At 37.5% G+C, this 24,247-nt stretch overlaps 1 pseudogene; it reads left to right on the top strand.

The window, feature by feature from the left end:
- The window catches only part of LOC100336401 (ankyrin repeat domain-containing protein 26-like), a 36,676-nt pseudogene extending 13,536 nt beyond the window's left edge, over window positions 1–23,140 (top strand).
- The last annotated feature ends 1,107 nt before the right edge of the window (window positions 23,141–24,247 follow it).

Here is a 24,247-nt window from a genome sequence, read left to right as displayed (position 1 = left end):
TACACGCTCCATAGCTGTGCCAGTTTCAGCTGCCAGAAAACAGAAAAAGCAAACAAGGTAATGCAGAAGCCCAGGGCACTCAACTGTGGGCCACCTGGGCACGGCCTAACCATTATTCTGACGGTTCCAAATTAGATTTTGTGGCAAAACCTACCTTGTGCTGACTCCTTTTATGCAAGCTACAGCCAAGCAATACCTCTTAGCAAGGTGTTTGCATTCTCCCTCTGACCACAGTAATACAATAAATACAGTGAGAGTTAGGAGAAAGTAAGTTTGGTTAGCCTAGTATTTAGCATATACCTGAGAGTGGGTAGCAGGATTATATTTAGAACTCTGGGACTAGTTGGGAGACCTCAGTAGACATCTAGAGATTGCCTTCTCAAAATGTAACTTCATAGCAATATTGAAAGAGTGCTGTATCATTAAAAGCAGTATATAGAAAGTCAATTCTGATTCTACTAGGATGCCCAGTCTATTGAGTAACCATGTCTAATATGTGTTGTCCATAAATACCAATTAATTTAACACCTTTAATCAGTCATATTGTCAGAGCTATAGTAAGAAATCATATACTGTTTCTTTTTTTCACTCCTAGTTTTTTCTTTTCTATCCTCACCTATAGGGTTAACTTTGCATTTACAAAAGATTCTCAGTTATTTCCTAGAATAGTGACTACAAGCTATAAACTCAGTGTTTTGTGTTTTTTTTTTTTAATCTATAGAAGTGACTTGTTTGCCCTTGTTTGTCCATTAGCTTGGTATGTCCACGAAACACAAATTCAGATAAAACCTATCCAGTCCCTTCAACAGAGGAAGATGGGAAATAGGGAAACTACAAAATAAATAGAAGCCACTTCAGACTGTTCATGTAGATCGTTTCTCATCTCAGTCGATACCTTTTAGAAAGGAACCAGCAGAGGCTACTCCTTCAGGGCCCCCGGATTTGTACATTTATTCATTTCATAATGATTTATTCTATACTGGACTCAGAACATTTTATATCCTAAGTATTTCTGGAAACGCTCCCCGAGTCCAGGCCTGCATCACCTTTGTTTCCTTCCATAAATAATGCCTTCAGATTCATCTCTCTCCATGTATTTGTATGCCCTTCAAATCCATTCCTCTTGTAGCATTTAGAGTCACCTCTCTCAAAAGCAAGTGTGACTGTGAACCACTCTTCAAATCACATTAATGTCCAGGCATCATAAAGTGACATGTGAGGCTTTCATAATCTGACTTCTGCCTGACACTTCATCTCTCGCCCTTTCTGTCGTTTGCTGTGGAATTCTGAATTGCTGGTGATGCCCTCCTGACCTGTCTCTGTACTTTCGACAGATATTTACCCTGTTGTGTGTGTGCTTCTCTCCCCGTCTTGTTACAGCCTTGCATGCATTCCCTCTCCTTCCCTTGGACTGTGTAAGTCTCCGCTCAGGCAATATCTCTAGAAAAGCATTCCCTGACATCTTTTATCTACATTTTCTTTAAACTCCAGTGTCTAGTACAGAGCAGAAAGCTGATAAATAATTATTGAATAAAATAAATAAGGACTGTTTATACAAAAGTGATTTTTAAGAGCTTGTCCTGTGCAGTTTAGGAGCCAAGAAGATAGGCATGTGAAAAAATAATTTACAATTCAGGTGATGAAGATACACTAGAAAAATCTATAAAGTTCTAAGGTAGCTACAAGGAAAGGGATACCCGTTTATCTGAGAAAAGATAGCTGTAATCAAGGACAACTTCACAAAACAGGTTGAGTCTTAAAAGATGAAAAGTTATTTGTCAGGAAGAGTACAGGGTAGCATTTCAGATTAAGGAATTGATAAAAGCATAAAAAAGTAAGGAATTTTGTAAACCATGAATAATGTTGCAGTTGAAGCTTGGCATGTTGTTAAAAAGGTACTGTTATGAAGTAGAGAAGAGAATGTATTGTGACTTTATATGTCTGTCCTGTATTTTGAAATTTCGTTTGGTTTCTGATTGTTTTATTCATTGATGTTTGGATGATTTTGTGAATGAATCTTTGAGCTGTTTGTGTACCTGTATCCTGGTGACATCTGGTATTTTCCAAATTGTTTGTTGAAATTTTAGATCATTGGAAGTATTTCTTAAAGAAGTAAATATTCAGCTGAAGATAAAGATTGATTTAAGATGTCATTTGATACAGTGTTTTAAATCTATGTTTTAAATAAAGATTATGTCTTTTATCTAAATATTCTAAGTAATTTTAACTAAACATACAGATTTGTCAGCAGAACTAGACTTAGAAATGACATCAGAGGAAGAAGAGGAAAAACCTGTTGGAGATGAAAACAACCATTCCCAGGTATGTAAAAATGTAAATTTAAATTTCTGGTTTAATACTGTTTTCTATGCTTCAACAGCATAATACAGTGTGTAACAAAGGTCATGACAAATAAAATTACCTTTCAAAATTTAATCAATAGATAATAATTTAATAGTTTTTATAGCACCTTAATTATAAAATTTCAAATATTGTTAGAATCTGTTATATTTATAGTTTGTTTTTGGAATTGAGGGAAAAAAATTTCCTGACTATTGTTTACTTCTTCCATTTTTATAACTTCATTACATGATTATGAAGGTGATATCAAATACTGAATTGTAAGAGTAAACAGTTGAAATTATGAACAATATGACAGTGATGATCCCGGACCTAGATACATGGAGAGAGAAATCATTCCCAGTGGTTCAAGGTTTTCCATTGAAATTACCAGTCAGTGACGCCAAGATGAAAGATTCATTCTGTCTGTGATCTCGGTGTAATTGATTAGGGATGTACATTCAGGGAGAGAGTGGGGTCATAGAATCAACCCAGTTACCTATTAAGAGAATCGAAGCTTCCAGATTGGACCTTTGTTGTTAGGGCACAAATAATAACTTTCTAATTTATCTCATTTTGGGGTGATAAATCAGTAAATATTACTAAAAATGCTTTATCCACTTTCATTGGTAGATATTAGAATATAATATAACTGAATGTAGGGGCTTCCTTGGTAGCTCAGCTGGTAAAGAATCCACCTGCAATGCAGGAGACCCCAGTTCATTTCCTGGGTCAGGAAATTCCTCTGGAGAAGGGTTCGGCTACCCACTTCAGTATTGTTGGGCTTCCCTGGTGGCTCAGATGGTAAGGAATCCACCTGTAATGTGCGAGACCTGGGTTTAATCCCTGGGTTGGGAAGATCCCCTGGAGGAGGGCATGGCAACCTACTCCAGGATTCTTGCCTGGAGAATCCCCATGGACAGAGGAGCCTGGTGGGCTAAAGTCCTTAGGGATGGAAAGAATCAGACATGACTGAGCATACACATAAGTGAATGTAAGCAGGTAATATGTGTTGATGAATAACACTATCATAATATATAATTTGCAGTAAAATTTAGGGATTTGTTCCTCTTTCTGATTGTTGTTAATTTGATTTTGGCTCCTAGTAATATAAAGTTTGTCTGTTTTGCATGTATTAGTCCTTAAAAAAAATCTTACAAATGTGCTATAGGGATTCCCTATTTAAGATTTAGTGAGGTGAAATATTTTTAAGTGAGGAAGCCTTTATAACATTAAAACTTATCTAATTAATTTTTGGTAGATTTAACATATATGAATTAATTCAAACAGTGATAAAATTGGGTTTATGAGTTCATGTTTTTCCCCTATTTTAGGCTAAGGCAAGCTATTTTTCACTTCTTCCTTGTGATCCAGTGATTTGTGAGTAGCTAAGCATAGATTAAGAAGTTTAAGAGTAAAATTTTAATAAATTTTAGATTTCCAACATGGACACCAGGATATTTTTAATGACAAATACATGTACTCCCTTCCCTTTATGTATTTAATAACAAATTTAATAACAATAAACATAAAATAAAAAATAGAATAAACAATACAAAACAAATTAAAAAAATTAATAACAAATACATGTACTCCCTTCCTTGTACATGTATAAGGCTTCCCTTGTGGCTCAGCTGGTAAAGAATTTGTCTGCAATGCAGGAGGCCTAGGCTCGATTCCTGGGTTGGGAAGATCCCCTAGAGAAAGAAAGACTATCCACTCCAATATTCTGGCCTGGGGAACTCCATGGTCTGCATAGTCCATAGGGTTGCAAAGAGTCGGACACAACTGAATGGCTTTCACTTTAACTTTCACGTATACTCCCACATATTCTTTAATCATCACTTGAAGATGTTTCTTTTGAGACAGACTTTTCCATTATGTTGTTTACTAAAATGTAGTAAGTTTTGACACATGTGATTTTGTCACATAAGTAGTGTAAACTCCCATCCCCCGAAAATTAAGTGTTTATCTCAAAAGGAGAAAACTGAGTTTTGAGATGCTGTGAGATGTTTATTCCTTCTAGTAATAGACTTTTAAATTTCTTTGTTTGCTTGTTTGCTCTTTTGTGTAAGAGGTGCCTTGACTGAGTTTTAACAACAGACAAAAATCTGTAGGTATTCTCCTTTAAAAGAAAAATGAGATCAGCCCTATCCCCAGCTAAGGCATTAAATTACTTGGGTAAAGTCACGCTTTTAACTTATCTGCTGCTGCTACTGCTGCTAAGTCGCTTCAGTCATGTCCGACTTTGTGCAACCCCATAGCAGCCCACCAGGCTCCCCCGTCCCTGGGATTCTCCAGGCAAGAACACTGGAGTGGGTTGCCATTTCCTTCTCCCATGCATGAAAGTGAAAAGTGAAAGTGAAGTCGCTCAGTCATGTCCGACTCTTAGTGACCCCATGGACTGCAGCCTACCAGACTCCTCCATCCATGGGATTTTCCAGGCAAGAGCACTGGAGTGGGGTGCCATCGCCTTCTCCGTTTAACTTAACTATTCATTTGATAAATTCATTTCGTAATTTATCAGATTCAAGTTACAGAATTTTATCATCTCTTTTGGTGCCATAAAATGCTAGGGAATGCCACTTTCGGGGCTTTGAAGAAATCATTTAGTTTATCTTTGTGTATAATGTTAAGAAGGGTTCTCATCTCATTCTTTTACATGTAGCTATCCAGTTTTCCCAGCACCATTTATTGAAGAGGCTGTCTTTGCCCCATTGTATATTTTTGCCTCCTTTGTCAAAAATAAGGTACCCATAGGTGCATGGGTTTATTTCTGGGCTTTCAGTCTTGTTCCATTGGTCTATATTTCTGTTTTTTGTGCCAGTACCATACTTTCTTTATGACTGTAGCTTTGTTGTATAATATGGTCAAGAAGGTTGATTTCTCCAGCTCGATTGGATTAAAATGGATTAAAGACCTAAATGTAAGACTAGAAACTATAAAACTCTTAGAGGAAAACATAGGCAGAATACTCGATGACATAAATCAAGGCAAGATCATCTGTGACCCACCTCCTAGAATAATGGAAATAAAAACAAAAGTAAACAAGTGGGACCTGGTTAAACTTAAAAGCTTTTGCACAGCAAAGGAAACTATAAGCAAGGTGAAAAGACAGCACTCAGAATGGGAGAAAAAAATAGCAAATGAAACAACTGACAAAGGATTAATTTCCAAAATATACAAGCAGCTCATACAACTCAATACCAGAAAAACAATCCAATCAAAAAGTGGGAAAAAGACCTAAATAGACATTTCTCCAAAGACGACATACAGATGGCTAACAAACACATGAAAAGATGCTCAACATCGCTCATTATTAGAGAAATACAATTAAAAACTACCATGAGATATAACCTCACACCAGTCAGAATGGCCATCATTAAAAAGTCTACAAGCAATGAATGCTGGAGAGGGTGTGGAGAAAAGGGAATGCTCTTGTACTGTTGGTGGGAATGTAAATTGATCCAGTCACTATGGAAGACTATATGGAGATTCCTTAAAAAACTAGGAATAAAACTACCATAAGACCCAGCAATTCCACTCCTAGGCATATACCCTGAGGAAACCAAAATTGAAAAAGACACATGTATCCCATCATTCATTGCAGCACTGTTGCGATAGTTAGAACATGGAAGCAACCTAGATGTCCATCAACAGATGAATGGATAAAGAAGATGTGGTTCATATACACAATGGAATATTACTCAGCCATAAAAAGGTATGCACTTGAGTCAGTTCTAATGAGCTAGGTGAACCTAGAACCTATTATACAGAGTGAAGTAAGTCAGAAAGAGAAAGATAAATATCATATTATAACACATATATGGAATCTAGGAAAATGGTACTGAAGAATTTATTTACAGGGCAGCAGTGGAGAATCAGACATAGAGAATAGACTTATGGACTTGGAGTGAGGGGAAGAGAGGGTGAGATGTAACATGGAAAGAGTAACATGGAAACTTACATTACCGTATGTAAAAATATAGCCAACCGGAATTTGCTGTATGGCTCAGAAAACTCAAACAGGGGCTCTGTATCAACCTAGAGGGGTGGGATGGGGGGAGATGGGAGGGAGGTTCAAAAGACAGGGGATATATGTATAACTTTGGCTGGTTTATGTTGAGGTTTGACAGAAAAGAACAAAATTCGGTAAAGCAATTTCGTTCAATTAAAAATAAATTAATTTAAAAAAAGAAAAAGAAAAGAGAAAAAAAATCATTTAACTTTTTTTGGTTTTACTCCTATTTCTGGTAAATAGTGGGGCCACAATAGCTATAAAGTTTGATGGTTATTGAATGTGAAATTGGGAAACATTATTTATATTCCAGAATTCCACACTAACAACTCATCAGTTTCACTCTGCTCCTTGTGTTTTGGTAAACTTTGGTTCATATATTTTAGTGAACACCATCACTTTTTTGTTATATATATCCTAGATCCAAATGAACAAAGAAATGTAAAAGGCCATGGGGAAAGAATAGCTTTAGTGTTTTTGAGGCACTAAGGTGTCACATCCTCTAAATCTGGCTGTTTAGTGGAAAATCCAGGTGGTAAAGACTGAAGAGGAGAGATTTTGTGTGTTTTGTCTTTTAATTTCTCTATCTCTGCCAGTTAGATGGGGAAGACTGGGGATGAATAATCCCTTAAGATTATTAAGCATCATCTTAAGAAAGAATGAAGAGATGGAGCAAAAGCAAAAAGAATACCCAGCTGTGGATGTGACTGGTGATAGAAGCAAGGTCCGATGCTGTAAAGAGCACTATTGCATAGGAACCTGGAATGTCAGGTCCATGAATCAAGGCAAATTGGAAGTGGTCAAACAAGAGATGGCAAGAGTGAATGTCGACATTCTAGGAATCAGAGAACTAAAATGGACTGGAATGGGTGACTTTAACTCAGATGACCATCATATCTACTACTGTGGGCAGGAATCCTTCAGAAGAAATGGAGTAGCCATTATGGTCAACAAAACAGTCCAAAATGCAATACTTGGATGCAATCTCAAAAACAACAGAATGATCTCTGTTTGTTTCCAAGGCAAACCATTCAATATCATGGTAATCCAAGTCTATGCCCCAACCAGTAATGCTGAAGAAGCTGAAGTTGAACGGTTCTATGAAGACCTACAAGACCTTTGAGAACTAACACCCCCAAAAAGATGTCCTTTTCATTATAGGAGACTGGAATGCAAAAGTAGGAAGTCAAGAAACACCTGGAGTAACAGACAAATTTGGCCTTGGAATACGGAATGCAGCAGGGCAAAGACTAATAGAGTTTTGCCAAGAAAATGCACTGGTCATAACGAACACCCTCTTCCAACAACACAAGAGAAGACTCTGCACATGGACATCACCAGATGATCAACACCAAAATCAGATTGATTATATTCTTTGCAGCCAAAGATGGAGAAGCTCTATACAGTCAGCAAAAACAAGACCAGGAGCTGACTGTGGCTCAGATCATGAACTCCTTATTGCCAAATTCAGACTTAAATTGAAGAAAGCAGGGAAAACCACTAGACCATTCAGGTATGACCTAAATCAAATCCCCTATGATTATACACTGGAAGTGAGAAATAGATTTAAGGGCTTAGATATGATAGATAGAGTACCTGATGAACTATGGAATGAGGTTCATGACATTGGACAGGAGACAGGGATAAAGACTACCCTCATGGGAAAGAAATGCAAAAAAGCAAAATGGCTGTCTGGGGAGGCCTTACAAATAGCTGTGAAAAGAAGAGAAGCAAAAAGCAAAGGACAAAAGGAAAGATATAAACATCTGAATGCAGAGTTCCAAAGAATAGCAAGAAGAGATAAGAAAGCCTTCCTCAGCAATCAATGCAAAGAAATAGAGGAAAACAACAGAATGGGAAAGACTAGAGATCTCTTCAAGAAAATCAGAGATACCAAGGGAACATTTCATGCAAAGATGGGCTCGATAAAGGACAGAAATGGTATGGACTTAACAGAAGCAGAAGATATTAAGAGATGGCAAGAATACACAGAAGAACTGTACAAAAAAGATCTTCACGACCCAGATAATCACGATGGTGTGATCACTCACCTAGAGCCAGACATCCTGGAATGTGAAGTCAAGTGGGCCTTAGAAAGCATCACTACGAACAAAGCTAGTGAAGGTGATGGAATTCTAGTTAAGCTATTTCAAATCCTGAAAGATGATGCTGTGAAAGTGCTACACTCAATATGCCAGCAAACTTGGAAAACTCAGCAGTGGCCACAGGACTGGAAAAAGTCAGTTTTCATTCCAATCCCAAAGAAAGGCAATGCCAAAGAATGCTCAAACTACCACACAGTTGCACTGATCTCACATGCTAGTAAAGTAATGCTCAAAATTCTCCAAGCCAGGCTTCAGCAATATGTGAACCGCGAACTTCCTGATGTTCAAGCTGGTTTTAGAAAAGGCAGAGGAACCAGAGATCAAATTGCCAACATCCGCTGGATCATGGAAAAAGCAAGAGAGTTCCAGAAAAACATCTATTTCTGCTTTATTGACTATGCCATAGCCTTTGACTGTGTGGATCACAATAAACTGTGGAAAACTCTGAAAGATATGGGAATACCAGATCACCTGACCTGCCTCTTGAGAAATTTGTATGCAGGTCAGGAAGCAACAGTTAGAACTGGACATGGAACAGCAGACTGGTTCCAAATAGGAAAAGGAGTACGTCAAGGCTGTATATTGTCATCCTGCTTATTTAACTTCTATGCAGAGTACATCATGAGAAACGCTGGGCTGGAAGCAGCACAAGCTGGAATCAAGATTGCCAGGAGAAATATCAATCACCTCAGATATGCAGATGACACCACCCTTATGGCAGAAAGTGAAGAGGAACTCAAAAGCCTCTTGATGAAAGTGAAAGTGGAGAGTGAAAAAGTTGGCTTAAAGCTCGACATTCAGAAAACGAAGATCATGGCATCCAATCCCATCACTTCATGGGAAATAGATGGGGAAACAGTGGAAACAGTGTCAGACTATTTTTTTGGGCTCCAAAATCACTGCAGATGGTGACTGCAGCTATGAAATTAAAAGACGCTTACTCCTTGCAAGGAAAGTTATGACCAACCTAGATAGCATATTCAAAAGCAGAGACATTACTTTGCCAACAAAGTTTCGTCTAGTCAAGGCTATGGTTTTTGCTCTGGTCATGTATGGATATGAGAGTTAGACTGTGAAGAAGGCTGAGTGCCGAAGAATTGATGCTTTTGAACTGTGGTGTTGGAGAAGACTCTTGAGAGTCCCTTGGACTGCAAGGAGATCCAACCCATCCATTCTGAAGGAGATCAGCCCTGGGATTTCTTTGGAGGGAATGATGCTAAAGCTGAAATTCCAGTACTTTGGCCACCTCATGCGAAGAGCTGACTCATTGGAAAAGACTCTGATGCTGGGAGGGATTGGGGGCAAGAGGAGAAGGGGACGACAGAGGATGAGATGGCTGGACGGCATCACTGACTCGATGGACGTGAGTCTGAGTGAAGTCCAGGAGTTGGTGATGGACAGGGAGGCCTGGCGTGCTGCGATTCATGGGGTTGCAAAGAGTTGGACACGACTGAGTGACTGAATTGAACTGAACTGAAGAAAGCCTTTTTTGAAATTTTTGGAATTTTGTTTCTTTTCGTCAAACAAGAAGAAGTAGGATTCACAAATATTTCAGTGATTTGTTAGTGATAAAATTAAAGTAAGCACAAAAAGATTTTTTTATCATTTAAAATCAGGCCAAACCCTGAGTCAAATAATAAAATTAATGAAAACAACAAAAAAAGATGTTTATAATTAAGTAACAGAATTTCTTAGTATCAAACTTTCATTAAAGGTTGAAGAAGAAACTGGGATGACCCGGAGGGATGATATGGGGAGCGAGGAGGGAGGAGGGTTCAGGATGGGGAGCACATGTATACCTGTGATGGATTCATTTTGATATTTGGCAAAACTAATACAATTATGTAAAGTTTAAAAATAAAACAAAATTTAAAAAGAAAAAAGAAAAAAAGCAAGTCATAGGAGAATAAATGAAAATAGCCAGTAAACTGACCTAAAATATTTAACTCACTTGGAATTAGAAAAATATAAATAAATGCATTTGTGACATGTTTCATAAAAAAAAAAAAGAAGAAGAAGCACAAAAGTATTGAAGTGGAAGTATCAGACAATGTATGTGATACTGTTGATGAGAGTGGATTGATTCAGCAGATAAAGAGTGGAGGAAACAGCAATCAGGAGTTTGTTGCTATGGAGGATGAAGGTTCTGATAGATAAGCCTATTTAATAGCAGGTGATTTGTTATTTTTCTTTGAAATAAGTTTGGGTGTGAGAGTTGGACTATAAAGAAAGCTGAGCGCTTAAGAATTGATGCTTTTGAACTGTGGTGTTGGAGAAGACTCTTGAGAGTCCCTAGGGCTGCAAGGAGATCCAACAAGTCCATCCTAAAGGAGATCTGTCCTGGGTGTTCATTGGAAGGACTGATGTTGAAGCTGAAACTCCAATACTTTGGCCACCTGATGCGAAGAGCTGACTCATTGGAAAAGACCCTGATGCTGGGAAAGATTGAGGGCAGGAGGAGAAGGGGATGACAGAGGAGGAAATGGTTGTATAGCATCACTGACTCAATGGACATGAGTTTGGGTAAACTCTGGGAGTTGGTGATGGACAGGGAGGCCTGGCGAGCTGCAGTACATGGGGTCGCAAAGAGTCGGATATGACTGCGTGACTAAACTGAGCTGAACTGAACTGAATTGAGCTATTGGTTGTGATGATCACATTTTACATTTTCCTGCTGCTGCTGCTGTTAAGTCGCTTCCGTCGTGTCTGACTCTGTGGGACCCCAGAGATGGCAGCCCACCAGGCTCCCCCGTCCCTGGGATTCTCCAGGCAAGAACACTGGAGTGGATTGCCATTTCCTTCTCCAATGCATGAAAGTGAAAAGTGAAAGTGAAGTCGCTCAGTCGTGTCTGACTCATAGTGACCCCATGGGCTGCAGCCTACCAGGCTCCTCTGTCCATGGGATTTGGCAGGCAAGAGTACATTTTGCCAGGGATATAGTTATTTTTATTTTTTTGTCCTTTAGACATAATACTAAAGTTAATTTCTTAACATCCCACCGTATTACAGTATTAGAGTATTCTGAATTTGACTGCCTACTTGCCTTTACCAGTGTGTGGTATATTTAAATATATTTTATGTCACTATTTAACATCTTTTAATTTCAGTTTGAGGACTTCTTTCAGCATTTCTTATGAGACAGGTGTAGTGGTGAGGAACTCCCTCAGCTCTAGTTTTTCTGGGAAAGATTTTATTTCTCCTTCATTTCTGAAGCATAACTTTTCTGGATAGAGTATTCTTGGTTGGCAGGGTTTTTTTCTCATATCATTTTTAGTATGTCCATGGATGGGAGCCAAATTGTTGTTGGTGGCGGGGGAACTGATGAGGTACTGGTCTTTCATCCATAATGCTGAAATCACCCCATCATGTGGGTGGTTTAAAAGTAAACTGCCTTACCGTAACCGTGCCCCAACCCCCTGCCCACCCCGCCACCAAATATTTCCTTGATTTTTTCTTTCATGGTGTATGTGCCACATGTCATTTAAAAAGTCACCCAAATTAAGCATTACTTTTTTTTTTTTTTTTCCTTTTTGGCTGTGCTGGTTCTTTGCAGCTGCAATGCTTGGGCTTCTCACTGTGGTGGCTTCTCTTGATGCTGAGCATGGGCTCCAGGGTGCTGGCTTCAGTAGTTGTGCAGCACAGGTTTAGTTGCCCTGTGGCATGTGGGGTCTTCCTGGACCAGGGATCGAACCACTGCCCCCTCACTGGCAGGCAGACTCCTAAGTACTGGACCATCAGGGAAATCCCTAAATTAAGCATTATTGTATTTAAAAGCGAAACAGAAAATATAGTGTAAATCTAATTAGGACTCCCATTGGTAAGAGTCACTGTGTTTAGGCAGTGAACTCTAGGTTTCCAGTGTAGCCCTTGAGGTTCTTCCCAGTGTCTTTCCAAAGATGCACCTCTCTGCTTTCTTTCATGTGTTTCATACTTTTCCTTCCAGGTTCCTAGGAAACAGCCTAGATGCCACGTGCCTGATCTTTGTGCTCTGTATTCTAATCTCCAAGTAGAATGATTTTCTCCCCTTTTTTTTTTCCTTTGTAGCCTTCTCTCTTCACTTCTTCTGTAAAACCTTCCTTATTTCACTGATAACTTTCATATATCAACTCTTACATATCACATCATATCATAATTGTATATCTGTCTTTGAGGCAATAATTTGTGTTTTCTTGCCTATGGTTGGTACTTAATAACTATTTTGTGAATTAATCAATGATTTAAGATGGGTAAGAGTAGGAATTTTACAAGAATTGCTTTTTTATTCAGTTAAATTATTAGAAAACATTGGCTTTTTTGTGGATTTTTTTAAAGTAGTGATCCTGGCGTGCATAGAAAGGAAATAAAGAAAAAGGACAATAGCAAATGGACACCAGAAGAATGTGTAATTGCACCAATATTTGAAAAGACCGATTCACTGACTGGTGGTCTGCTGCATGTTAATGATGACAGCATTTTAAGTGAAGTGGATCAGGATGATGACAGGTAATATCTACAAATTTTTTATTTCTAGAGGAAGAAATAAGCACTGGATACTTCTGGAAATGGAGCAGCATAATATAGTGTACAGGCCAAGACAAGAGATTCCTCAACTATAGTGGAAAACACTGCTGAAAGATTAAAGTGAGGACCAGTGCCTTTGGCCAGAAATCATTTCAGTAAATAGTCTCCTTGAAAGCTGGACTGTAGTGAATACATGTAAACAGCCCTGTATGGAATATTTGCTGGGACAGGCAATAGAGAACTAGATGGTAACTGAAGAGGAATGTGGAGTTCAAAGGAGTTTCTTGTTTTATGTTAAGATGGGAGCTTTTAGAGTATGTATGCTGTTAGAAATGAGCCAGCAGAGGACGTGTTAATTGAGTTAATCTTGTTTGCATTTCCAGTATTAGAAAGCTTATTGATTGTATGACATTATCTTTAAACTATTACAGTAAACTAATTGTACATAATACTTCTGTTATATATAGTTTTATGGTAAGGGCTTGTTTGTTGGTTCTGAAGTGTAATATTCCTATGTAATTGTATGTGTAGATGATTAGTTCAGTTAATTCTATCCTACATAGATTTTAAAAAATTATATAATCATGAACTTACAAACATGTAGGCTATGCTGAATAGGATTTGATCATTCCTTGATGATTCTAGTTGATAGTAACATCGTGAGTAGCTATGATTTTGTAAGGTACTCAGAAACATTACATCATATCAACGTCATAGTTGTTTATAGATTCTAAGGAAAAGGGAAAATTTTTGTTTATATTCAACAGAAAAAAACTACTAACAATCTTTCACAAATTATTAATTTTGGTTTATAGAGTTCTAAATTATAAAAACTATGCTTCCCACAGTAAGAGTGTTATTAACACATATTGTGTATTCAGTAAATGTATATCAGATTCATGAATACACAGCAGAATGGTTGAATAAATGCCTACTGATACATTTCTTTACAAAAGCAAGTGTTTAGTGAAAGTAGATTTCCAATATTGCCTACCTCTAAAGTCTTTTTATTTTTTGAGAAATGTGTTAAGATTCAGAAAGTATTATTTATAGTTATAACTGGACATGGAATAATAATATAGATTCATTTGCTATCATATTCCTTAAGAAGACTTATTTAAATATTACTTTCTCAGCATATTTTCAAACTGCAGTGTTGAAGCCAGATTTCCTGAGTTTGAACTCTGGATCTGTTGGTGACCTGCTGTGTGGGCTTGGGCAACTTACTCAGCCTTTCTGTGCTCCGTTTCTTCCTATGTAGAGGACCTAATGTATTACCTACCTTCCAGAATGTTTGTGAGGATTAAAATGCCATTAAGACATATAAAGTGCTTATAATAATGCATAGCAGTTGCATAGGAAGTCCTCAGAAGGCTATTATCATGGTTATTAAAAATGGGTTTCTTTCTTATAAGGACTTAAGGAATATGTGCCAGATAGGTTTTATTGCTGCAAAACATAGTTCTTATTGAAAATAACAACTGCAAGAAATCCTGGTATACTGGTTCCCTTCATATAATGCAAGTAATGCTGTGTTTTTCCTTTTCTTTGATCTAAATTAAATGTTTTATTAGTATTATAAATGTATTTTGTTTGTCCTTTAATGTTACTCTTCTTTATTGTTTTAATCCTTTTATAAAAAATTACCAATGCACATGCAATGATTTTATATAAAAAACAAAGTTTAAGTATTTGTATTTTTAAGTATTTAATATTAGCCTGAAAAGAATCATTTGTTTTTTCAGGCCTGCAAAAAAAAAAAACATCTAATGAAAATAACAAAGTATAGTAAAAAAGTTAACTATAAAAAATATTTTCCTAGTAAAAAATACTTTGTAAAAGGAATAGTAGCAAAATATAAAATCTTCCTTTGTTGTAGAGACATATACTTTGACAACTTAATTTAGAAACACTATTGATAAAGTTATCCTTTTGATAAAAAAATCTGTCCTTTTAAAAAGTGTCTGTTTTTGCTTTAATGAAGAGATGTTTATCACCTTTGTACAATTAGTATGTTCTATAATATTTTAAGGACATTATGAAATAGTATTATTTATGTGTAGGTCAAAGAACAAATTAATTCTGTGGATGACTGAGATGACTTAACTCAGTCATCTGAAACAGCTTCCGAGGATGGCGAGTTGCTTTATTATAAGAATTCCATGTTGCTAATTGAACAACTTGACACAGGGTGTAAAGGTAGGACTGCAGTGTAAATATAAATACAAAGCCTGTTTGTGTATGGTGTAGTAGTAATATATGTCTAGTACTGCTCTAGAGCCAGGGATATGTTACAGTGCTGGGCATTTCAGAAATAGGTTCTGTATTAAAAGAACATGAACATGAGTGTATACTCTGCACCACAGGCCTATGATCATTCTCACTGTACCTTCTGTTGACTCTTCTTTCCTGTGCCTTCACCCAAGGTCAGGTTAGCATCACTTTCCTCCTGGAATAACTGAAATAATCTCAGAACTTCTTTCCCTGCCATTCTACCTCTTGGAACCTCAGTCCACACAGCAACTATAATGATTGTCTATTTTTAAAAAATCAGATCTCATCATGTCACCCTTTTGCTTAAAGCCCAACTGTTACTTCTCTTTGCTTCATGGTTAAAGGTCACAATTGTCTAGCTTCATCTTGTTTTATTTTTTACCCTTCTTTCTACATGAATTTTAGCATCAGGGTGTCAATTTCCTAAAATGTCTGCTGGTCTTACATTTTCATTTTCATTCAGTTCAAAATACTTTGTAATTCTTCTTTTCATTACCTCTTTGATCCAAGGGTTATTTAGATCCGTGTGATTTAGTTTCCAAATATTGAGAGTTTTCCAGAGATCCTTCTGTGCTCTTGCTTCTTGTGATTTGATAGGTGCATCCAGAGGGACGCTGGGGCTAAGGCTGATTATTTCCTGCCTCGGAGGCAAGACCTTACTGACTACCCTGTCCATTCTACTGTAAGGAGAAGTTTTTCCAGCCTGGCTCATGAGAATAGATAGAGTTCCTGGGACTGAGTGAGCACCAGTCACAGGTTCCTATAGTCTTTTCAGATGGTTTCTCCCTGGTCTCAGGTGGTTTCTCCCAGATGGGCATTGTTTGTTCCTCTGCTGAATACCCGAGGGGCTCCTCCTCAGATCTCCAGGGTCCTTTTTCTCTCTGTTCCACTCTCTCCTCTTCGCGGTTCTGATCTGTGATCTCTGCCCACTTTGGTTTCACCAGACTGTCAGCTTCATCACCTGCTGTCAGGGAGTCTGGCTGACTCAGCTTCCATTCTTCTCCTCATGTTGGGGCCTGGAAATTCTCTCAAGGCAGTGAGCTGGGGGTTCCTTAGGCTGACCTCCTGTGTTTCCAGGATCATTGTCTCTCATTCCCTGAAGTCCTTTGTCATGAAAATCATTGTTTAATGTCGGCGCCGTTTTTGCTCGCTCCACTCAGGAAGGTAAATCAGTAGCTGTTCACTCTGTCTTGGTTAAAAACATATGGCAGCTGGAGACTGTCCACAGGGTTGTTCTTCCTACTGTACTTACTACTTCCTGCTCATCCTTCATTTCTCAGTGTGACATCTCTTCCCCAGGGAAATCTTTCCTGGACCCAATCTATGTCAAGTTCTATTATGTGATCATAGAACTCTCTTTTCTTATAATATCCTTCTGAGTTCATAATTATTTATCTTTCTCTTCTACTAGACTTGAAGCTAAACAAGAGCCAGGGGAGTCTGTTTCATCTGCAGAGCTTAGAATAATGTCTTCCACATTATAGAGACTTAATATTTGTTCAATGTGTGGATGCGTGAACGTGAAAGGCACAGTCCTTTATACTCAAAACTTACTCACATAAATCTTTGTTTGTTGTTGTTTTTATCTTTGTTTTCTTCATTATGCAGATTCTGTTAGCTTGTTGAAAATCCAGGATACGATTCTTTCGTATGAAAGATTAGTGGAACTTAAAAAAAAGCCACTGTGAACTGCTTAGAGGAAAGATTAAAAAAAACGGAAAGTAAGGTTTGTGGGCTACAGAAAGAGCTGTCAGAAACCAAAGAAGTGAAATCACAGTTAGAGCATCAGAAAGTGGAGTGGGAACGAGAGCTCGGCAGCTTGAAGTACTGTACATCTCGCTTTTAGAGAAATATTTGAACTATTGTTTCCTTTAATACTGCAGAGACATAGACGTGTTATAAGGACTAGCTTATCCTCTAGGATTTTACAGAGGAGAAAGTGTTACTAGTATTGTGGAGTGTGAAATTCTTGGAAATAATATAGCAGGTTGTTAACAGTGAGTGCTTCTAATAACTTAATGTAAGTTTTTCCAAATCATCATTTTCATGACCGTACAGAATGAAGGTTTCCACCATAATGGAAACCTTATTAATTATTTAGCAAATTGACTTTTGGTTGTTTTTCACTTTTCTGTATTATATTTAATATGACAAGAAATGTTTTTCTATAAATTCATTTTTACCTTTCTAATTATTTTGAATACATTTTCTTTAATAATATCGTATCATTTGGTCAAAGTATGAGAACTTAAAAAAGATCTTTGATCTATATTTGAAGTTTATATTACTTTACATTCCCATGCACAGATGTTTACAGTAGTCATTTTTCTCAAGACAGAAAAAAAAAAATGGATGCAGTTTTATTCTTAACCCTCGGCATGAAAACTGTGAAATTATTAAGTGTTTTTCATTATATTTTCCCCTATTTTACTATTTTAAACATTATGTAGAGGGAATGAAAGTTATTGTAGCAGTGGATAATCTCATGATTTTCTAAGAAGAGCTGTATAAGTTTTGCAGATTGACCTTAAAGCAAGAAGGAGAGCAGAGAAGAAATGCTGATATGTTGTATGAAAAAATTAGGGAGCAGTTAAGAAGAAAAGAAGACCAATATAGTAAAAAAGTTGAAATGAAACAGCAACTTGAACTCACTCTCAGAGAACTAGATATGGAACTGAAGACTGTGAGAAATGATCTGAATCAGGTAGAGCAATCTTTGGTGAAATTGTCAAATTTCTGACACTATTTCGTCAATATTATTTATGGTATCCCTTTAATGTAATATGTATTTTTAGGTTTAGAACAAAATTGTTATCTTAAGTATGAACGGTGACATTTAGAGCTTAAGTGATTAATTTCTTGCCATTCTTGGCTTCTCATAGATGCTCCGTGTATGTTTTCTGAGTGGAGGAATGGACATAAAGCAAGCTGAATCATTAACATAATGGTTGGCATTTTTGATACATTAGGCAAAGTAATATTAATTCCAATCCATGTATTAATTTTGGCTTTCTTATGTTAAAATACAGGCTAATTTGCTTTGACACTGTGAAGAAACTAGCTAAGTGCTTTGTAAAGAAATTTTCCTTCACAATACTATGTCTGCCTATGTTTTTGCTCTGTCTAAATAAATAAATAAATACATTTATAAATAAATAAATAAATAAATTTAGCAGGCATTTAAATTAAGATCTGAGTTATTCATGTGGGAATAAAGATCCTTGTGCTTAAAAGGGCTACTTCCTTTAAACAGTTTTTTTCATTTTAAATTCTTCTCCTAAGCTTTTAACTTTTTTTTTTTTAATGGTATAGGCCCCAAACTTCATATAATGTCTCTCCAGGTTATAGAAGCACGAAATGACACTCAGAAGCAGCTTTCTTGAGAACGGAATGGCAGAATGTTATGGGATGGAATTCTGGCCGATCACCTTGCCAAACAAAAGGAGATAGAAAGGGCTAATAAGGAAATGAACTCTGAGGTATTTTCTGTAGTCATTTTCAAATATGTGTATATGTCTCTGTGTATGTATATATTTTAAAAACCAACACTATACATCATAGAAAGTGTAGAGGATTTTGAAAGCTTATTTTGAGGAGGGAAACATTTTCCATCTGTTGGATAAAGTAATATTTATAATTCAAATCTGTTTGTCTCCTTCAGATAGGTAGTGACATATGATGGCCTCATCCAAGGAGAGGCCTTTAATATTTTCCATAGGAATTGATCTCAAAGTTTTTGCAACTATCTTGGAAGAGCTGGCACCCTGACTGTGGTTTAGGCAAGGAAGGACCGTGTGTGGTCCACCATCAACTGCACTACCCGACTGAGTCCCTCTGCTTTGGAGTGAACGTGTCGGTCACTCCATGCACATCATCATCTTCAGTGTCTAAATCGGAGTCTGTTCTTGGCTCTGCTGTCATTTCTTTAACCAATACCCTATCAATGACTTTTTCACATCATTTACAGGTTTTCAATTTGTAAACACTGTGCCATCAGTTGTTAAAACACTTTTGAACACCTTAAAAAGTTGTTTCTATAGAAAAAACTTATAAAAGTCCCCCCTCCCCCTCTAAAAAAAACAAACTTTTGCTACTGACAGTAGATATTCTGGTTGTTGGTAGTGATGTTGTTTCCTCGAAAGATCACTAGGTTACTTTATCACTTCCCTGATGGTAAGGAGGAAACTATAGGCAGTTCAGAGACCACATTTTGGATGTCATTCTTCTACTTGTGAGAAAATGAGCACTCTGCTCTATGAGTGCCCTGTTTCCATATAGGGAACTTTTGAAAACAGTGATAGATATGCCATAATATATATTAGTGATGATTATTGTGTTCTTCATTGTATTTCCCCCATCTTACTATTTTAAACGTTATGAAGACAGGATGAAAGTTTTTGCTGTAGCAAATAATCTCATGATTTTCTAAGAAGAGCTCTCTACATTTTACCTTATTTACCATTAGTGTGTGTACCATGAGTGAAATAAGAGGCTTACTTTGTATGTTTGTACTAGAGAAGTAACTGTGGTTTGATGTAAGAGGCCTACTAGAGTCAGAAGATCTGGTGAAAAGCCTGCAGCTTATTTATATTTTTAACTTCTTCCTTTCCAGAATTATAGCTAATGAGTTAATTGATATTTGTAGAAGTGCTTAGTACAGTTATCAAGAGGGATAATTCTTCTAATTGACTGTTAAAATGTTAGAAAGATAGCATAGTCTCAAAAAAGTTTTTTTTAATGAAATTTAGTCTGTTTAAATATATATAGGGCTAAGGCTCTTACTGTGAGGTAGCTGTATAGGTTAGGTATCAGATGCAGTGTTTTTAAAGCTAGCAAGTAGTGTTGTTTATTGAATTATAGTCAATTTACAGTATTGTGTTGTTTCAGGTATTCAGCACAGTGATTCAGTTATATATGTATATGTGTGTGTGTGTATATATATACACACACATATATATAGGGCTTCCCTGTTGGCTCATACTGTAAAGAATCCGCCTGCAATACAGGAGACCTAGGTTTGATCCCTGGGTTGGGAAGGTTCCCTGGAGAAGGAAATGACTACTCACTCCAGTATTCTTGTCTGGAGAATTCCATGGGCAGAGGAGTCTGATCGGCTACAGTCCATGGGGGTTAAAAAGAGTCAGACATGGCTGAGTGACTAACACACATGCACACTAACACACACACACACACATATTCCTTTTCAGATTTTTCTTGTAGAATATTAAGTGTAGTTCCTTATGTTGATCCTTGTTGGTTATTTTATCAGTTCAGTTTCAGTTCAGTCGTGTCTGACTCTTTGTGACCCCATGGACTGCAGCACGCCAGACTTCCCTGTCCATCACCAACTCCCGGAGTTGACTCAAACTCATGTCCATTGAGTCTGTGATGCCATCCAACCATCTCATCCTCTGTCATCCCCTTCTCCTCCTGCCTTCAGTTTTTCCCAGCATCAGGGTCTTTTCAAATGAGTCAGTTCTTCCCATCAGGTGGCCAAAGTATTGGAGTTTCAGCTTTACCATCAGTCCTTCCAGTGAACACCCAGGACTGATTTCCTTTAAGATGGACTTGTTGGATCTCCTTGCAGTCCAAGGGACACTCAAGAGTCTTCTCCAACACTAGAGTTCAAAAGTATCAATTCATATATTTCATATATACTAGTGTGTATATGTTAGGAAAAGGCAATGGCAACCCACTCCAGTACTCTTGCCTGGACAATCCCGTGGACGGAGGAGCCCGGTAGGCTACAGTCCATGAGGTCGCACAGAGTCGGACACGACTGAAGCGACTTAGCAGCAGCAGCAGCAGTGTGTATATTAATCCCAACATCCTAATTTCTCCCTTCCCATACCTCCCTTTTGCCTATGGTGACCGTAAGTTTGTTTTCTATGTCTGTGAAGCTCTTTCTGTTTTGTAAATAAGTTCATTTTTAGATTCCACATGTAAGCAGTATGATATAATACTTGTCTTTGTCTGACTTACTTCACTTAGTGTGATAATGTCTAGGTCCAACATCCCTGTTGCTACAAATAGCATTTCATTCTTTTTTATGGCGTAGTAGTATTACTCTTGTCTGGAAAATCCCATGGACGGAGGAGCCTGGTAGGCTGCAGTCCATGGGGTTACTAAGAGTCGGATATGACTGAGCGACTTCACTTTCATTTTTCTCTTTCATGCATTGGAGAAGGAAGTGGCAACCTACTCCAGTATTCTTGCCTGGAGAATCCCAGGGACGGCAGAGCCTGGTGAGCTGCCGTCTTTGGGGTCACACAGAGTCGGACACGACTGAAGCGACTTAGCATAGCATAGCATAGCATAGTATTCCATTGTACAAATATACCACATCAGATGCAATTTTTAAGTGTAGTCAGATCTATACATCTTTGGTTTAAGCCTTCCCAAGTTTGTTGTAATTCAAAAAAAAAAGCCTTTCCAGTTCTGAGCTTCTTGAAAAGTCTTTTGGGGTTTCTTTTTTACTTTCATGGATTCGTTGTCTTCAATTAAATTTTTGAACTTTTGGCTATTTCTGCTTGTATAATGTCTGAGATTTGTATTGAACCTTATTTTTTCCATTTGGAGACACACTTGGTGCAGTCTTTTCATTGTATAAACATAGAGGTTGCTGCTGCTGCTGCTGCTAACTTGCTTCAGTCGTGCCCAACTCTGTGTGACCCCATAGACAGCAGTCTTTCATTTTAGAGGAAATCATGAAATGTCACTTTACTGAGTACTAGCTAAAAGTGTCCTTTGTTTCACTTAGGTTTCTGATAGTTGTGAAGAAGCAAAAGACCTGTTGCGCAAAAACCACATGCTGCAGGATGAAATTGCCATGCTAAGACTGGAGATAGATGCAGTGAAAAATCAGTACCAGGAAAAGGAAAAGAAATATTTTGAGGACATTGAAATTGTAAAAGGAAAGAATGATGATCTTCAAAAGGCAATAAAACGGAATGAGGAAACGTTAACAAAGACTATATCCCGGTATATTAAGTATATTCAGCAAGCTTAATGCTCTGACAGCTAAGAATACAATGCTAAACTCTAAGCTGGAGAATGAAAAAGAAAGCCAGTGAAGACTGGAAACGAAAGTGGAATCCTACCGTTCTAGACTGGCTGCTGCCTCACACGATCATGATCAATGTCAGACATCAAAAAGAGACATGGAACTTGCCTTCCAGAGAGCAAGAGACGAGCGGTTACACTTGCATGACAAAATGAAGTCCGATGTGGCTAACCTGAAAGATAACAATGAGATGCTTTCCCAGCAGCTTTCTAGAGTGAAAAGTAAGTTCAATAACCTAGAAATTAAGCTGCATCACACGAGAGATTCTCTCAGAGAAAAGATTTTGATGTTAGAATGTGTCCAGAGAGACCTAAGCCAAACAGAGCGTCAAAAGCAGGAAATTGAACACATGTATCAGAACGAACAAGGCAAAGTGAATAAATATATTGGAAAGTAGGAATCCTTAGAGGAGAGATTATCTCAACTCCAGAGTGAAAACATGTTGCTCCAAGAGCAACTGGATGATACACAAAACAGAGCCGACAGTAAAGAGAAGACAGTCATTAGCATCCAAGACCAGTTTCAGCCCATGGTGAGAGAACTTCAGGCCGAACGTGAGAAACAAGGTCTGGTGCTGGAGGAAAGAAACAAGGAGTTAATCAAGGAGTGTAGTCATTTAAAAAAGAGAATGTGTCAGTACGAAAATGAGAAAGCAGAAAGAGAAGTGAATATCCAGAAGAAGAAATTCTCAGACTTCCTGAAATAAAGTTTAAAGCAATTCTTGATTCTGGCTAAATGTTGAATCTAGTTGAACATAAAAAATACATAGGCTGTGAATCTATGGTCTCTAAACCAGCCTAAAAGCACACCTTGTATCCAGCAAATAAAAATTAGACCCAAGAGATGCTTTACTTTGAGTAGATACATTGTATTGCTTATGAAATGTTAAGAGATTCATTCTAAATTATTAATATAGATAGTGTTAGTAATTTACTCTTTCACTATTAGGATAAGGATTTTAATCTTTGTGTTACCACATTTCAGTATCATGATGAAGTGGATAAATGAAATGCTCAAACCTAAAATGAATATTTCAAAAATAAGTTTCAGTTACATGGATTACCTTGACAGTCAATTCCAGGTTTGCCAGATGCTATATTTTATATATTGTACTTTGGTTTCAGTAACTTGTCATACCTTTTGGTCATATTTGTTTTGGTCAAATTTGGGAAAATTTCAGATTTGAGTAGTTTATAAATTTATATGTTTATTTGAGAAAATCTGATTTAAAGCATGGATGATGTTGTGTTTGAGTGCTGGAGGAGAGGTCAGTAACCTACAGAGGGCAGACAGGAAATATTTTCACTTTGTGGACTGTAAGGTGTCTGTTGTAACAACTCATCTCTGCTGTATGACAGGAAAGCAGCTGTTAACAATATGCAGACAAAAGAGACAAAAACCAATGATGGCGGATTTACTAGGTTATTAGTAGTTAAAACAGTTGTTTTTTCTTTTTCTTTTAGTTGCAAGAAGCACAGCATCAACTTACAGAGGCTGTGAGATATACTGAGAAAACACAGGATCACGTCCAAAAGTATGATTTAAAGCAGCATAGAAAATAAGTATAAAGCAGATAAACAGTATAATATGAGAATAGATCAATAGTGATAATAAGCACATGATCGTGAAGCTGTGTAACATTTCAGCTTTGAGCTGTTCTGAGATGCGTAATTTCCCCCCATTATTTCCATATTTTGCACATTATCCACAAGTGAAAAGTTAAAGTTTTAATCGCTCAGTCATGTCTGACTCTTCATAACCCCATGGACTCTAGCCTTCCAGGCTCCTTTGTCCACTGAATTCTTCAGGCAAGAATCCTGGAGTGGGTTGCCATTCCCTTCTCCAGGGGATCTTCCTGACTCAGGGATCGAACTTGGGTCTCCTGCATTGCCAGCAGATTCTTTACCATCTGAGCCACCAGGGAAGGCGATTAGTCACAAATAGAAA

Source organism: Bos taurus, chromosome 22 (genome assembly GCF_002263795.3).
Source record: "Bos taurus isolate L1 Dominette 01449 registration number 42190680 breed Hereford chromosome 22, ARS-UCD2.0, whole genome shotgun sequence".
Classification (NCBI taxonomy): Eukaryota; Metazoa; Chordata; class Mammalia; order Artiodactyla; family Bovidae; genus Bos; species Bos taurus.
The sequence above is the reverse complement of the archived record's forward strand: the minus strand, read 5'-3'. Positions and strand labels throughout refer to the sequence as shown.